Source organism: Ascaphus truei, chromosome 6 (assembly GCF_040206685.1).
Source record: "Ascaphus truei isolate aAscTru1 chromosome 6, aAscTru1.hap1, whole genome shotgun sequence".
Lineage (NCBI taxonomy): Eukaryota > Metazoa > Chordata > Amphibia > Anura > Ascaphidae > Ascaphus > Ascaphus truei.
In genome coordinates, this window is record NC_134488.1 from 85,288,371 (window position 1) to 85,305,064 (window position 16,694).

General features: G+C 43.8%; 1 protein-coding gene across 3 annotated transcripts in view; it reads right to left on the reverse strand.

Moving 5' to 3' along the window:
* Positions 1 to 16,694, reverse strand: part of PLEKHG5 (pleckstrin homology and RhoGEF domain containing G5) — a 314,942-nt gene that overhangs the window by 263,479 nt on the left and 34,769 nt on the right. The window contains exon 1 of one of the 3 annotated variants that reach the window (XM_075604982.1): positions 13,674 to 13,787. The exons of the other annotated variants lie outside the window; for them this stretch is intronic. The gene's annotated coding sequence lies outside the window, so the exon portion shown is untranslated. Of the gene's footprint in view, positions 1 to 13,673; positions 13,788 to 16,694 lie in introns of those variants that run through there. 3 annotated transcript variants of the gene reach the window in all.

Here is a 16,694-nt window from a genome sequence, read left to right on the forward strand (position 1 = left end):
TTAGTGTCAGTGACTATCCTTAGTGATCAGTGACCAACCTTTGTGATAAGTGCCCACCCTTAGTGATTAGTGCCCACCCTTAGTGATTAGTGCCCACCCTTAGTGATTAGTGACCACCTTTGTGATCAGTGACCACCTTAGTGATCAGCGCCCAACCTTAGTGATCAGTGACCATCCTTATTGACAGGATTATATTGACTGGTGGCAGCGGTGATGCCATTAGTGAGCAGTGACCCCCCCTGCCACCCCCCCCCGAGTGACTGCGCACACCCTTAGTGCGCAGTTACCCTGTACCCTACATCTGCAGAATTTCAGTACAGTGTGTGATCATGAGGAGGAAAAATACAGAGTAATGCAGTTGAATATTTCTTTTAAGCAGTGGGACTTTGTCACTTTACATTTCATACATACATTCTACATACAGTAATATTGTATATAGACAGATAAATTATGATCTGAGATGATGTTTTAGATAGTTGTTCCTATTTTTTAGCCCATGTTTAATTTAAAACTGACTGTATAAACATTTCTATTTGGTGAACCCAATCAAATTCAACAGACCATGAAGTGAAAATGAGCTGAAATTCAACAAACTCTAATCTCCGTCATTCACAGCCAAGCTAAATGCCCAGGATGTGTCAGGTCAACGTCCATAACACTTCAGCAACCAGTTTTTTCCTGGCGTATTTAACAGTTTGTATAATTTATTATTATTATTTATTGTTGTCTCATTTTTATATAGAGTACCAATCACTAGCGCATCACCCTGACGTGTAAGCAGACAACTGAAAAAACAAGAAAATTATAGATTGGAAGACTAGGAGAAGCAAAGAGATGGACTCTTGAATGTACATAACAAGGAGGAAAATACAGTGACCCTACTGCACATATATATACCCTATCGGGAAATGAATATGCACTCAGCTGCAAAACCTGTGCAAAAATGGGATCCTTTCTCTTTGACAACTTTGCCCATATTTTTACCCCAGTTTAAGAACTGGCAGCCCTTGTGGAATTAAGTGCAGCCAAGTGATGGTCTCAGATCTTAGCGAAGAGTTAAATATTATAAGTGTGTTTGCTAAAAAATATATAAATGGTAGAGATGGACAAAACCAGGTGTGTGAAATCAGAACCTACAGTACCAGAACCTTATATTCCAAAACCAAATGCAAAACCCAAACGTTTAAGATTTTTAGAACAAAACTCCAAGATGTTATAACCAAAATAACCCCCCCCCACATTATTTAGAACCAGAACAGCATGCCAAGTGCCCATCTCTAGGTTATTCTCAGCATATCTTTTTAATTATGCTATGTTTTAAACTTTATTACTGAATTGGCCCGAATATAGTACGGCCTCGCACATAATACGACCCTAAACTTTTCTACATGAAAAATCAAAGGTGTTGGGCTGCGCATATAATACGAGTACAGTTTTCAGAAGGACATTTTTAGGGGAAAAAAGCACTATATTCAGGCCAATACGGTATTTTAGTTTCCTAATTGTTTTTTTAAAACTTTTTTTTAATCATTTTTCCTGTTTTGTATGGTATTTTAGCATTTCCCTACCTGATTTGAATTTTTTTTTTAAATTGATAAAAGAAATTAAACCAAACAAATACATTTTTTGCAAAACTAGTACCAAAATCAAAACACAAAAAAGTTTAGTTTTGTAACAGGGAAGGTCCTGTTACCCTGGACTTACAGTATGACTACATACCTCAGTCCAGGTCTGACTTTTCAGTGAGCTAGCGCTGTCTAAAATCTAAAAACAGGGCTCCGGTGCACCCTAGCCACACTGATTATCAGTCTTTAAAAGACAGTTTCTGTGACATTCTCTCTCTCTCACTCTGAATAAAGACAGATTGCAGTGAGGGCCAGAAGGCTGCCGTCATCTGCAAAAGGTATTAGCCCTGCTGCCAAGAGCTCAATGCAAGAATTCCAGTTATTGCTACCTGTTATGTTGGACTCTTTTTTGTTGAATTAAACTATTTAAGTTGTTAATAAAGTATTGTGCTAAATAAAAAAATCCTGTGCATCTGAGCTTCTGTGTCCAGCCTCTGATTCACTCTGCGACAAGTACCAAAATCACAACACGTGTGAAAGTTCCCAAGATTGCTAAATGGTAACAACTTAACGTATCACCAACAGGTCTAAATACAGCAACCTTTACACAAGACAGTAAGAAATTATTATTCATTTACAATCAACAATAATACAAATGTAGCCCCTGTTCCCTATGACAATGGGAACTACGTTTGCTGCCTTTACCTGTGGCTCAGCGCCTCCACCTGAGAGGGATCCTAGCGCTGCAGGATAACCCTTACAGGAAACAATTCAGTAGTGAGAAATACGCACACGCAGGTTTAGTACAATAGTTTACTAACACACACACAGATAATAATAGTAACAATACCCAGTACCCCAACACAGTACCCACACAGTATATGCCCAATACAAAGTCCACCCAATGTCCACAAAGCGAAGCCCACCAAAAGAGTGTGTGGAGTAGCGCTACCCCTGTGTGATATCGTTGGTGCACGTGGCTCCTCTCCTGGTCTCAGCCCAGACCAGGATACACTGAAGATCCAGATTCAGCAGGGCCCGCAACTTAAGCCCACAATGCGGGGTCAGCCAAATCTCACCGCGTGGGGTCTGTCCGATGGTGCCACATGCTCACTATACAATACTAAGGGAAGTGTTCCTATCTGGGGGCTTCCCTATGACACAATACTACTTTGGCTCAGGGCCTAACTGGGACCTGTGGGGGAGTCTGGCCTAGTCTGGGAGCCACAGAAACCGGACACTACTTTCTCTCTTGCTGTCCCTCCTCCGACTCGCCCACGGCTCTGTTTCACGCCAAACCTATCTATCCCCCTATTCGTGGAGGCTCCTGGGACATGTAGTCCCTTGCGGAGTCGTTCCTACGATGGCTGCCGCATCCTGACTCTAATGCGGAAGCGCGACCATTCATAGCTCATGCGCGAGGTACCAAAGATGACAGCCCCTGCTTGCCAGGTACGCCACAGAGCTCCGGCGATCCGGTCACCCTGCAGCCTTCCCCCACCTGCCACGGAGGTGAGAGGGGACCCGGCTACACAAACATTTAAAGTCAAGTGACACTTAAAGATCAATTATTAATGCATAATGTTCTCATACAGTAGTTTTCTCATGCTTTTGCCTAACCAAATGTATATTCTTATATGCAGGTTTTACAGTTATTCCATAATCATAATCATCAGTGTTTAACAGTTGACCTCCATATGTTAGACATTAGAGTGCATGGTTGAATCATCAAAAAATGCTAGGTGGTAAAATAATACACCAACTAAATGTATCCGGCGTAAAAAAAAGCCAATCTAGGAGATCTGAAAGGTTATTAATTAAACATTACTCTTTGTTTTCACCCCTCCCTGTAATGACTTGCTGTCTCTTCTCTCTTCCCCAACTTACGCTCTCCTCCATCATGCCCTGCTCCTCTTTCTACTCTCTCCTCCCCTCTGTTTGCACTCCCTGCTTTACTGTTTCTGCTCCTCTCTGTGCACACCACAATTCCTTCTCTCCTACTCATCTGTCCACTTCTCTCTTTGCTGTCTCTCTGTCTCCTCTCCCCGCCTTTCTCTCCTCTAACCTGGTAGGCTATGGGTATGGGAATATTACATATGGGGATCTTCCCAGTGTCTTCAGGAGACAGAAGCTATTCTAAGCGAAACGCGTATGTGTAGTAGGCTCTTTGGATACCCTCTCCACCGATACCGGATCACTGCCTGTCACTCACTGCAAAATCGATTGCACCATAAGTGACGAGACGCATCACTGGAAGGGACGCGATGCACCGCCAGGAGCACAGCAGACCAGTAGACACTTTCAACAGGTGGAGCGGTGAAGATACCAGACACCACTCAGCTATAGTTCTATATGTCCATGCTGTTTATATTTATGTAAGTGTGCAATCATCTGTTTAATACAAGCTTTAAGTAAATGCAGTTTTGCACTCTGGTATTTTTTCTCCTACATTGAAGAACATCACACCCAGACCATAACATCTCCTAAACCAGGAAGTGAAGTCTGATGATCCAGAGCCACATTGATTGTGGGATATGCTGGTTTTTATTTAAAAAAAAATGTGAGTCCCCATTCTATTGAATACCTAGTATTAGAGACATTATTGAAGCATATGGCGCTATGTAGTGTTTATAAGGTTAATTTTTCATATGGTGAGACGTATGCTCCCCAAACCTTCCAGCACATCCATGTACCAATATCTAATGTTTCACTTGGCATATACATGTTTCACATTTCTTACATGATTGAATTCTAAACATCATTACGTTATTTTGATCTCCCACTTCAGAAATATAAATAATTACTAAAACATGTATCCCTAGAGTTACATTTAGTAAACTTGGCTCCTCACATTACCAGATAGCAGCTCACAATGTTACACAAAAAGCACATTTCCATAAATGATAAAAAAAATGACGCGTGACTGCGTTCTCTAAGATGTATTCAGTCACAAGCTACATTGGCAAGGTTAATTTGTTTATAAATCAAAATGATTCCACAGTAGCATTGGAATTTTAATTGTGACACATTCTCTACATATTTAACACACATTCTTTTTATCACTTGATTGAATACATCGTGAGAATATTTATTGTGTTAAATGAAACTTGTTTGTCAAAAACAGGAAACGTTCTGTAATTTTTTGGCAGGGAGATAACAGGGCGGGATCTTCACTCATTACAAAAGACAGTGACCAGACTCTGATGAGATTAACTGCAAGTCTTCCCAGCACAAAGAGAATGGGATGCTAGGTATGGTTAATACATGGGTGCTCAACTCCAGTCATCAAGACCTCCCGAAAGGTCAGGTTTTCAGTATATCCATGCTTCAGCACAGGTGGCCCAATCAGTGGCTCCCTGCTACAGCACAGGTGGCTCAATCAGTGGCTCAGTCGAAGACTGATTGAGCCACCTGTGTTGAAGCTGGGATATCCTTAAAACCTAACCTGTTGGTGGGTCTTAATGACTGGAGTTGAGAACCTCTAGGTTAATGGGTGATATTATGAGGCTCTGTGTTTGGTGCAGTCCAAGACTTTGGTAGTGGGGAAGGCCTGAGGGCTAATACTTCAAATATCTTAGATTGGGGCAGTAATATGCACTCCATGAATCATGGTATCAATGGTTTTAACAGGCAAAGCATTCACAGCAAAGAAAAGTACAACAGCCAGATGCTTCAGGGCATATCCTCTTTGTATGTGTTTATATCTTCTCCAGCTGCAATAAATAGCATACACAGAAGCTGATTATCAATACGGCTTAGTAAATCTCTATAAGCAGCGGAAGACTAGCCAACCACTCTCATGGTGGTCCCAATATAAATACCAAAACTGGGTCCTCACTCACGATCATTATGTCAGCTGGATTTCAGCAAATCCCGGCTGGTAATGTATATAATACCAATATCTGTTACAAACAAATTATTTTTATGGTAAAAAAGCACGACTGAGATTTTGTATTTATTCCGTCAGAAAGTCTCTTTAAACAATGACAGTTGAAGGCAACACACATGAGTAAGATGAATATACCCCTCACCGTGCAGCTTTTTACATTGGTAATATGCCATTCCTAAGCTTCATACAGTATAATGCTTTCATGTGAAGATCATCCTTCATCCTATTAGTTACATTGTTATTGGTATGGCATTATTTCCTACAACTCCTAGAAGAAATATTTACCTTGAAGTACAAAACCATTCACATCAAGAGGAGTCTGAGAAAAACTGCTCCCATCCATACTCCCATGAAAACAAACCGGGGTGTCTAACATGAAGGCAAGGTCCTGTTTTGGGAAAGTGTTATTTTTAAAATAATGGATATACTCAATGGGTTTTGGGAAGTCTAGTAGTATTTCCTTTTAGTCCTTTTTCAGTGGATTTTTTTTTTTTGGTGTTTTAGGCCAAAATGTCTCACCTTCAGCAGTGGAGATTACTTTTTGTTTTGATTGAATATATTATTTTAAAATGAATGCAATGCAATGGCAAAAAGGTGAAAGATCCTCCATTTGTATGTTGGCTCTTTGGATTACTAGGGGTTTTAGGCAATTGATGTGTTTCCCTTTGTCAAGCTTTATCCCTGTAACTACTTGCATGTGTAACCCTGTTTCCCCCCCCCCCCCCCGCGCAGTCTCTACGGGAGTGTGAGGGGTGCATGGGGGTTGGTTACAGGCGGTGTGGTGCGTACCTGTGAGGAACAGGAGGGCCTGAGCTTCCCGCGATGTTGTGGGGGAGCGAGGACTGGGCTTCTGGGGTGGTAGCCTCCATATTGTCTTAGTGGTGCAGCGCCTCCATCTTCTATACTCCCAGGGTAATGGGACAGGACCGGTATAGAAGAACCCCTCGGGTCCCAGGGTTATACTCTCCAAATCACACACAGTCTTTACGGGTGCAGAACAGTCTCTTTATTTGACAAGGCAACGATATCCCAACGATAAGGCTTCCAGCAGCCACAACACAATCGCCAGTGCCAAGTACAACCTGCTCAACTCCCACGACCTCCTCCTCTCCTTCCCTCCAAGTCACTCGGCCGACAGGATGGTCTGGGCTAGGGCGGCAATACCCCGTGGCCCACCCCTGAGGTTAGCCTCGAGGTGGGTCTTGAATTCTCTTCCCATCACCCCTGGCAGCGGGGTGAGGGCATTAGTCCACCAGTCTATGATTCTATCAGCTCTACTTATAGACGCTGATCGGTTTGGTTCCTCTCGCTCTCAACCGGCATGCTGCCGTAGCCTCCTGATACTCCTCGAACCGTTCCGCAGGATTCGTGGCTTACAGCCTAATCTCAGCAGCTCTAGATCCTTGGTCTCACTGCTCACTCGAACTCTTCTTAAGCTACTCTCTCCATTGAATAACCTTCAATCAGAGAGGAACATGGCACACAGCAAGGACGAAGAACAGCAACTCTCACTCGCCGGAGTGGGCTGCTAATATAGAGCTAGCCCCTCCCCTCCTGGTGTCAGCAGAACCTCCCTCTTGCTCACGCCTGCAGCAGAGTCCAGGCCAGCATCTACCATTCAGGTTAGGGCTATGAAGGGGGAAAACCCATAATGATTATAATAATATAATAATAATGACAATATAATACATGGATAAGTACAATCCGGGTACTCCCAACATGGAAAACCCTACAGATAGTGCCTTGGATCAGGCTTCCTTACCCGTCGTCTATTGTGGTCAGTGACAGTCACTGCGAACGACTGAACCGGCCCATGCTCAGGCCTGTATGTGACACCATGCATATAAATACAACTCCCGATGCTCCATATACGCATTAGCTCACTAATCTTATCTTCATTGTGTTACCCCGCCCGACCATACTTGGTCCGCAGGTACTCCTGAACTGCCTCCCTAAGTCAACTGTCTCGGTTATCCTCAACCTCTCTCATGATGGGCTCCGGCACATAGGGATATTCATAACCGTGTGACTGCCGGTATCTAGCGACTATGGCCCGGTCAGCTCGACTTAGCATGGTAAGTGTACGACGCCCTGCCCTGCTTGGCAGTACCCAAAACAATGGCTCCTCGGGGGCTACTTCGTCATACAGTATACTGGGGCCTTAAGGTACAATACGTTTCTGTTCTATCTCCTTCAACCGGTGATCCAACTCATCCCCCATCTCCTGCGGAGTGAAAGAACCAGCCGCCCACCAGTGGTCTACTATGTCGTTCTTAATCAATAAGAATCGCGTACAATCCATCCCTTCGTGGTAACCGGTGAACAAAGGTGTCCACCATTTATCGCGGTGCTCGTACTTAGCGGCCTGACTAGTGCGCTCTGCATCAGAATCTACCTGTGATGATACCCCAGTCGTACCCGCATCAGTAGACCGTGAGCAGTCTCTCCGTCCCTTGGCATTATAATACCTTGTGGGGTTCATCTTGGACAACACTGGACTAGTAGACCCAGCCTTTGCTGGAGTAGGTGACCCACGGGCTTTCCCTCTAGCTGTAGGACAAAACAGTACAGGGTTAGGCACAGGTATTACGCTTGAATACGGTATCTCTCCTTCAGAGCCCTCCGCACTCAACTCCCAATCCCACAAGTCATTAGCGTATTTGGGGGATTTACATAATTTATCCCTGGTAGGTCCCGGTGGCACCACTCGTGACGGGGCAGGGGCAGTGGCCGGGGCAGGGGGGCTAAGGGCTGGGATAGGAGAAACGTCCAGAACATTGTCCAGCAAACGGGTAACACCCCACCCAAGGAACTTTTTCTTAGCGGCACTCTCCCTCAGACTTTGGGTCTCTCGAGAGGGACCTCGACTCTGTAGGATAGCCAGGGCAATGGCACCGTCTATGCGCTGAGAGGAGAACACTCCGCCTGGGCTTTTCTTTCCCCCAGTGAAATGGGAACAGCATTTATCCGACTCGCCTGCAGAGCTCCCATCCGCCCCGGGGTCACGAACCGGCCGTGCGTCGAGGACCGGCGGGGGCGGCGGTGACACCTCCGGTACATGATCAAACAAGTAGGCCTCAAGCCTCTCTTTCTCGTTCACCATGAGTGCGGTCTGTGCCTGGCGGGAGTAAGGGGGTGGTGGGGTCTCCTTATCACTCCACTGCTTTTTGATGACATCTGGTTCCGCTAGGATCGTCTCGGTCTCTGTCTCCATTGCACTGGGAGTCACCACGGCGGTGGGACTCGTACGGGCCTCTGGCCGCACCAGTGTTCGCCGTCGGATGGTCCCTGGACTTGTCTGTTCTCTTTTGATGCCTTTGGGGTGGTTCGCCGGTAGGTGCATCGCCACCGATGTCACACCCATTACTTCCTCCTCTGAAGAAATTACGATCGGTTCCTGCGCTGGGGAGTCACCTGGCTCTTCAGTGATACAACCAGTGGATATAGGTACAAAATGTCCTCGTTTGTGTACCTCCACTGCGGTCGTGCTTGTCTGGGTGGCCAGCTTGCTGAGTTCAATAACTACAGTAGCTGAGCCTTGGTTCCTCCCGATATGGTATACCAGGGACCCAAAGCAGTCTTTTCTTTGTCGTCCACACTCCGTCAAAGTTCCTGGAGAGGCACCCCGTGGCGTGCCGAACAAATCCCGCGGCTCGGTTGGCCACAAGTAAAACATGCCACACTTGGCACATCGGGCCTTGGTACTCGGTACTGCGCCCGGCAGTCCGCAGTGCACACACAAGCACCGAACATATTCCTGCTCCGCTACGGCCACGACCAGTAGGCCTCCAGGTACTTGGTGAATAGAGGTGTTTATTTCTGACATAATTCGTTCAGAGGGAAGACAACACAAGTTTCTAGCTCCTTGCTCCTTGAATTCCAGACACAAGTCACGCTCCTCGCTCAGGTCTCCGGTCCCTCCCTTCGCGGGGGGGGACCTTCCTGATTGGCTCTGGGTGGACCCCCTCCCTCTGGTGGAATCCAGCGGAGGGGTCGTTTCCTTGACAGCATGACGTGGCCTGTCGGCTTTCCCTTCAAATGTGAACTCTGCATCTTCATACTGTATGTGACCCACTAAATTGAGGTGGCTGGTACCCCAGGCTCAACGGAACTCCTCTCCTATACACTGTACTCCCCATATCTACTTGCAAGTGCTCGGTGGTGCGGGTGATAGCTAAGATACCTCTTGTCTAGGTACGGGCGTCTCCTGATTTTGGCTGCTATAGCGGGCCCCGGGCTATGGTCCCTGGTCTGGTTACCAGGCTGACCCCCCCAGTGACTCACGCTACCCTCCTCAAGGGACTTGATCAGCTCCAACTATCCACCCCACCGTATCGCGGCCCTGGGCCATGGTCCCCGGATTGGTTACCGCTATGACCCCCCCAGTTGCCTCACGCTACCTGCTTAATATCACTTGCCGGGAGAGTGCATCTTAGTGTGTCTGTTCTGCCTCGCTATAAGCCGGTCCTGTTCTGATAGATATTCATAACTCAGCAGCGCCTCCAAATGTAACCCTCTTCCCCCCCCCCCCAGTCTCTACGGGACTGTGAGGGGTGCATGGGGGCTGGTTACATGTGGTGTGGTGCGTACCTGTGAGGAACAGGGAGGGCCTGAGCTTCCCGCGATGTTGTGGGGGAGCCAGGACCGGGCTTCTGGGGTGGTAGCCTCCATATTGTCTTAGTGGTGCAGCGCCTCCATCTTCTATACTCCCATGGTAATGGGACAGGACCGGTATAGAAGAACCCCTCGGGTCCCAGGGTTATACTCTCCAAATCACACACAGTCTTTACAGGTGCAGAACAATCTCTTTATTTGACAGGGCAACGATATCCCAACGATAAGGCTTCCAGCAGCCACAACACAATCGCCAGTGCCAAATACAACCTGCTCAACTCCCACGACCTCCTCCTCTCCTTCCCTACAAGTCACTCGGCCGACAGGATGGTCTGGGCTAGGGCGGCAATATCCCGTGGCCCACCCCCGAGGTTAGCCTCGAGGTGGGTCTTGAATTCTCTTCCCATCACCCCTGGCAGCGTGTTGAGGGCATTGGTCCACCAGTCTATGATTCTATCAGCTCTACTATAGACGCTGATCGGTTTGGTTCCTCTCTCTCTCAACCGGCATGTGCGCCGGGGAGCCCGTAGCCTCCTGATACTCCTCGGACCGTTCCGCAGGATTCGTGGCTTATGGCCTAATCTCAGCAGCTCTAGACTCTTGGTCTCACTGCTCACTCGAACTCTTCTTAAGCTACTCTCTCCATTGAAGAACCATCAATCAGAGAGGAACATGGCACACAGCAAGGACGAAGAACAACAACTCTCACTCGCCGGAGTGGGCTGCTAAATATAGAGCTAGCCCCTCCCCTCCTGGTGTCAGCAGAACCTCCCTCTTGCTCTCGCCTGCAGCAGAGTCCAGGCCAGCATCTAACATTCAGGTTAGGGCTATGAAGGGGGAAAACCCATAATGATTACTGGCGCCTGTCTTAACAGGACTTACCACAGTAGAAGGAAGATAGGTATAGCCTGAGCTGTTTACAGGGGGCTACACTTGAAATAAAGGGCCAGATCCACAAAGCTCCATAAAGTAACTTTATGTGATGTTAACCTAACGTACAGTAACCCCATGTGTAGACTAACAGTGTATCTTCAAAGGAAAATAACGTAAAGTTCAATCTTATTATCTTCCGCAAATAGCGTAGCATTAATTATAACGACTGTTAGTGATGATAAATGAGATGCGTTGTAATAACTCCGCATATGCATTACAGTCTGCTAAGGTTAATGGAGCGACGTCCATTTTATCATTTATACCTTTACTTGGAGTTAGTCACATTCACAACCTGTAAGAGGGCTTCTACAGGGTCTGGGTGGGTTAGGTAGGATTTAACTAACATAGGGCCTTATGCAGAGAGGAACGTTATTTAATGTGAAAACGGCAAGAAAATAGCCACAGAATTGGAGCAAGTTATGGTCGTATGCAGAAAGCTGCGTTACCTAATTTTTCTGATGAGATTCAAAATTGCCAAGTTTTTCTGGCTAGATTGAACTCACTATAATATAGGGCAGAATGGCGAGTTGCAGTGCATCTATGCTACCTGCATACCACCCTATTTTAACATGGCGAATTTACCAATCTCTCCACGTGTTTGGCAATTTTTAAAGTAAAGAAACCTGCTGTGGAGAATTTTAAGAATCTCTCCATTTTCTCTGCAGGAGAAGCTTCTCTGGGAAGTATTTTCTCCAAAATATGGCGCTATTTCCCTTCTCTATCCTCTCTGCATAAGCCCCATAGGGCCTTATGCAGAGAGCATCGTTATTTCGAAATTCGCCATTTTTTGTACAATTTCGCGCAGAAACCGGCAGAAAATGGCGAGTTCCGAAAAACGCGCCATTTTGTTTTTTTAATTGCTAAAACTCGCCTCGCGGCTGGCGAGAACCTCCATCTCGCCATTTTTAAAACTCTCCGAATGCAGAGAGGTGCGAACGGCATAAAGCGGCTGTTCGCGCCAAAAAATGCCGCGATTCGCGCATTTTTGCCGCGCCAGGAAAAGATGGCAAGATGGCGCTCAACGCCTATAGTAAAGGGGAAAAAAAGGCGCGAATTTGTTTTTACACGTTTCTGAAGCTCGCATCTCGCCAATTTAAACTCGCCAGACGCATCCATGTTAAACATAGCAGAATTCGCACTTTTCTGCATATGGAGAATAAAACTCTCCAAAAAAGCTACTTTTTATGAAATTCGCCAATTTTAAAATTCTATGCTCTCTGCATGAGGCCCATAGTATTATTTCCATATCCTATTCTCACTTTCTCGATTTGAGTTAAAGACCTATTTCAGGGTCTGGATCGGAATTACGCTAAGACATATGTAATGTCATGTTATTGGAAGATATACTACAAGAACATGACATTAAGACTATACTAATGAGATGTACTACGGCAGTTGTTTTAGCATATAATTAGCTTGGAGGATATGCTTTTACCATAATGTCCTTAAATGTTAGGTTACGCTACATTATGAGCCCAAGATTTTGAAATAGCTTTGTGAATCTAACCCAAAGAGTTTAAGTAGCTGCAGCGCAAAGGTGATTTTTTTGGACCAACATCACAATTCTTCGCAGATGCATTTGCACACAAGCGTACAACACTTAAACTTCAGCTGTGCTATAACTATTTATAAATAGGGAGATGATGCAATCATGGGGAATGGGGAGGCAGATTTATAATAAAATAATTATATAGGGTATATGTATATACCCTTGACACGGATATTAACCAGCTTGGTCAGACTTCTCTGGTACAGTAGTTGTATTTCACTGAATAGAAGGAACCAAGTAGTATATAAATGGAAGAAATGACAATTACAGACCCGTCTTACATTTAGCTCTGTTTAGTAGAAAAAATGGGCATTTAAAATTAGCATAATTATTTCACTACATGTTTAGAACAATTGATTATAAGAAAATATATTCTTTACTTCCAGGTATAAGCTACATACTGTACAAGTAAACATGATAACTACTGTATTTGCTCTCCAGCAAACCTTTGACAGATTTGATGCATATACTGTATGAATTGAATAGGCTGCATTGAGAGAAGTATCCCACATTGCATAATTCCCTTCTTTCCCCTAAATATCAATGCTAATGTTAGCCATTTCTGGAAAAATTAGGGGTGCAAAAAAGGCAATAATGTAATTGGCCAGACAGCCAGCAATATACAGACAACTTTTCATATCTAATGTTTCAATAAAACTCATAAGCGCACAACCTACCAATGCATGACACACTAAACTAATGCCTTTGAAATGCTTTGAAATGCTTTAGCTACAGTTAGAATGCACTCTCGTTGAATGAGATCACCTGGTTATGAACCAATAACAGTGTTACAAGTTAACAAATTGAATGCCAAGAACATTGGCCAAAGTATTTATATTTTAACTGGGCTAACAGATGTGTGAAAACCAAGGTTATAGGGAAAATGCCAAAGTGTTAATAATGTTAAAGAATCCTCTGAAAAGCAGATTATGGGTTTAAAAATTTGAACCCAACAGAAGACAAATTCTAAATATGTACGTTATTCATTTTGATAGTAAATATCACAACTATTTCTATATCACCGCATTATGGAAGTAATTCATGTTTTCCTTGTGCAAAACGGGGACACAAAAAACACAATTGACTTATCACTCTAGTGCTACATGTATTTTCCAAAACTTACCTTTAACTAATCTGTTCAAAAAGGCTGATTTAATTCCATATGTATTCTAGCATGGTGTGGGATACCCTTTATGTTATTCCAAAAACGACATAGCTTGCTGGTCTATTACAAGATATTGTGCTCTACATCCACTAAGCTCTCAATTAAGGTTTAATTAGATTAAGGGAAGTCCTTCACGACATACTGTTATACTTGAGAGAAATATCAGTTTTAGCTAGCATTGTTAATTTATTAAGGAATTTTTCTGTTGTTTAATTATTTCCAATCATGAGAATTCTAAACAAGAACAGCTCTAGTATTATATGCTGTAATTCATGTTTTCACTTATAATAGTATTGATTCTGAAGGTAAACATAATGCACAGTGCAAATTATTTATGTGTATCAAACCTGTCAATGTAAAGTTATCTACAAGGTAGACAATCCCAGTACTTCTTAAAGCAGCAATATGGGGGTTAACGTTTAAAAAACAAACAAAAAAAAAGATTTATTTTCTATTGCAGGTTTGAGGTAGGGGGTTTCCGGATCTAAACTGTGTTAATTTCAGATCTGTGGACCCCCTGATTCCAGAGAAACGTATCTCTTTACCGGTGCAGGTATCTCTGCAGAGTTTAAAGGTCCAGGTCACGAGGGCCAATAGGAAGTCGCACCGGGTGATGTTATGGCTTCCTATTGGCCCGTGCGATGTGGGACATTTAACCGGCCATTATATTAGGCACACAGTTTCTCTGCCTGCAGGGATAGCGGCACCACTACAGAGGTGAGTTTCTCTGAAAGCAGGGGGTCCCCAGAGCTGAAATTAACAGAGTTCAGCTCCGGAGATCCCCTGCTTCAAACCTGTGATAAATAAATATATATTTTTTAAAGTTAACTTGTATTGCTGCTTTAAAGTAGGTTATGTAATGACAATGATACATGCTTTCAGTGAAAACAATTCATACATTTACTCAGATTTATTACAAAAGTTTGCGCACCCCTGCATTAGATAATACTTACTGCATTTTTTTAACTTCACCTCCACTCTTTATGTCCTTTTTAATTACTTTTAATGTACTAAGTTTACATTCAAAATCCTATATGATTTTTTTCACATTTCAGTTGTGTAGTATTAGATAACCTGCATGTTATAAAAACACATCATGCCCTTTTTAAAGGCACAGCACTTCCTTTTGAAATACAGTAGACGGCTATAGTGTGAACCCAGGGAAGCAGGATCTTCCCTGATCGATTACGGGAGAATGGAACGATTGGGAGCTTACAGTAATTACATTTCCTTAAAGCTAAGTAACTGCTGCATCTATTAAAACAAACATAAAAATGCCAACCGCATTGCCACTTTAACTCCTTATCTCACTTTATCAAGGTGTGTTCATTCTCACTATTTCCTGACTTAGGCTGCGCTCATGGTTAGTGATTGCGTGCTGAGACCGCGCGCCATCCAGGGGCGTGTCGGGGGTGTGTCGGGGGGCGGGACAGTGACGTCACGGAGCTAGTTCGCCCTCATAGTGCAAACCGCTCACGTGACCGGCCCTGCGCTCCGGCAAGCGCGAAAATGTAACATTTTGCTGACTTAGCGGGCCCCTCTCATTGCGGCTGCAGGGGCTCAGTGCCGAGTGCGCCTCAGCACGGGTCAGCGCATAAGCGCTGACCATGTCCGAGGCCTAAGGTGCAAATGTTTTTGTGTACAACTTATTGTTTTCTCTTTCACATCCACCAGGCACTCTGCTTCTCTTAATTTCATATATATTAGTAGGTGGCATATTTAAAAATAATTATATCATTATATATTTATATATCTACTATTCTACAGGATTTTTCCAATATGTGTATTGCATGAAAAGACTATCGGCATGTTTACTAAGCAGTGCTCAGCCATAAGATTTCTAGCAAATATATCACATATAATATCAGTTCAGGATTTTAATATTACACATGCAAATTGTAAATGATTTTAAATGATGAGGCTTATTAAATAATTGGTTGTTTAGGGGAAAGGGCAAGTATTTTTGCACAATAGTGAGACTAGAGACTGTGGGGTTGGGATGCAATGACTAAGATAATGTGTGGGTATAAGGACTTTGGGGCTCATGCAGAGAGCATAGATAAGGAAATAGCGCCATCTTCTGGTGAAAAAACTAGCCAGAAATCATTAAACTCGGGAGAAAATGGCGCGATTTTTGAAAGTGCTCTGAAAATTTTTCAGAGCTGTAAAACTCGCCAAACTCATGGCGAGAACCTGAAACTCGCCATGCTAATATAGCGTTGTATTCCAGAAGCTCCGAATCGCTGGAACACGCCAATATGTGCATTAGTATGGCGAGTTTCAAATAGCCCGGAAAAGTTGGCAATTTGCAGTTTTTTGCCGAAATGAGTTAACGACATTCCCTGCATAACACCTTCACTAATGGCAAATCTGTGGCTATTTTACAGCCATTTTAAACTTTTTTAACGTTCCTCTCTGCATAAGCCCCTTTATATGGTGCCTGACTTCTTTTTTTTTTTTTTTTTAACTTTATTTATTCTGATCACACAGATATAAAGAATATCAACTTTCACAGTATAGCATTGATCAAATATTAAATTGTTACATTTGCTACTTAATGGTGCCTGGCTTCTAAAGGATGAGTCGGCAGCTGCATTTTAAAATTGTTTTACAGAAACAACATCTCTTTTGTCAGTTGGTGTCTTTAATCTTTTCAGTTGGCTGAAAGTGCACCCTTCATTAGTGGGATTACACAAGCTCAGGTACCTACACGAGTAATGGCCACAACTGGGTGTTTCACCACAGCATTTTCATCAACGCAGAACACATACTGTTCATATACTATAATCCAAGAAGCATTACCGCCACATAGGTTAAGTACTGTATAGTGTCAAGAAAACACTTTGAAGCAAACCTACATTTCAAACAACAATAGTTAAGGTATGTCTCATAACTAGGCAAATTGGGTCTGAAGAAACAAAAAGAGCAGTTTGGTTAATTATTTTTTGTGTAGTTTTCTTTTTGTTTAAAGTATGGTAT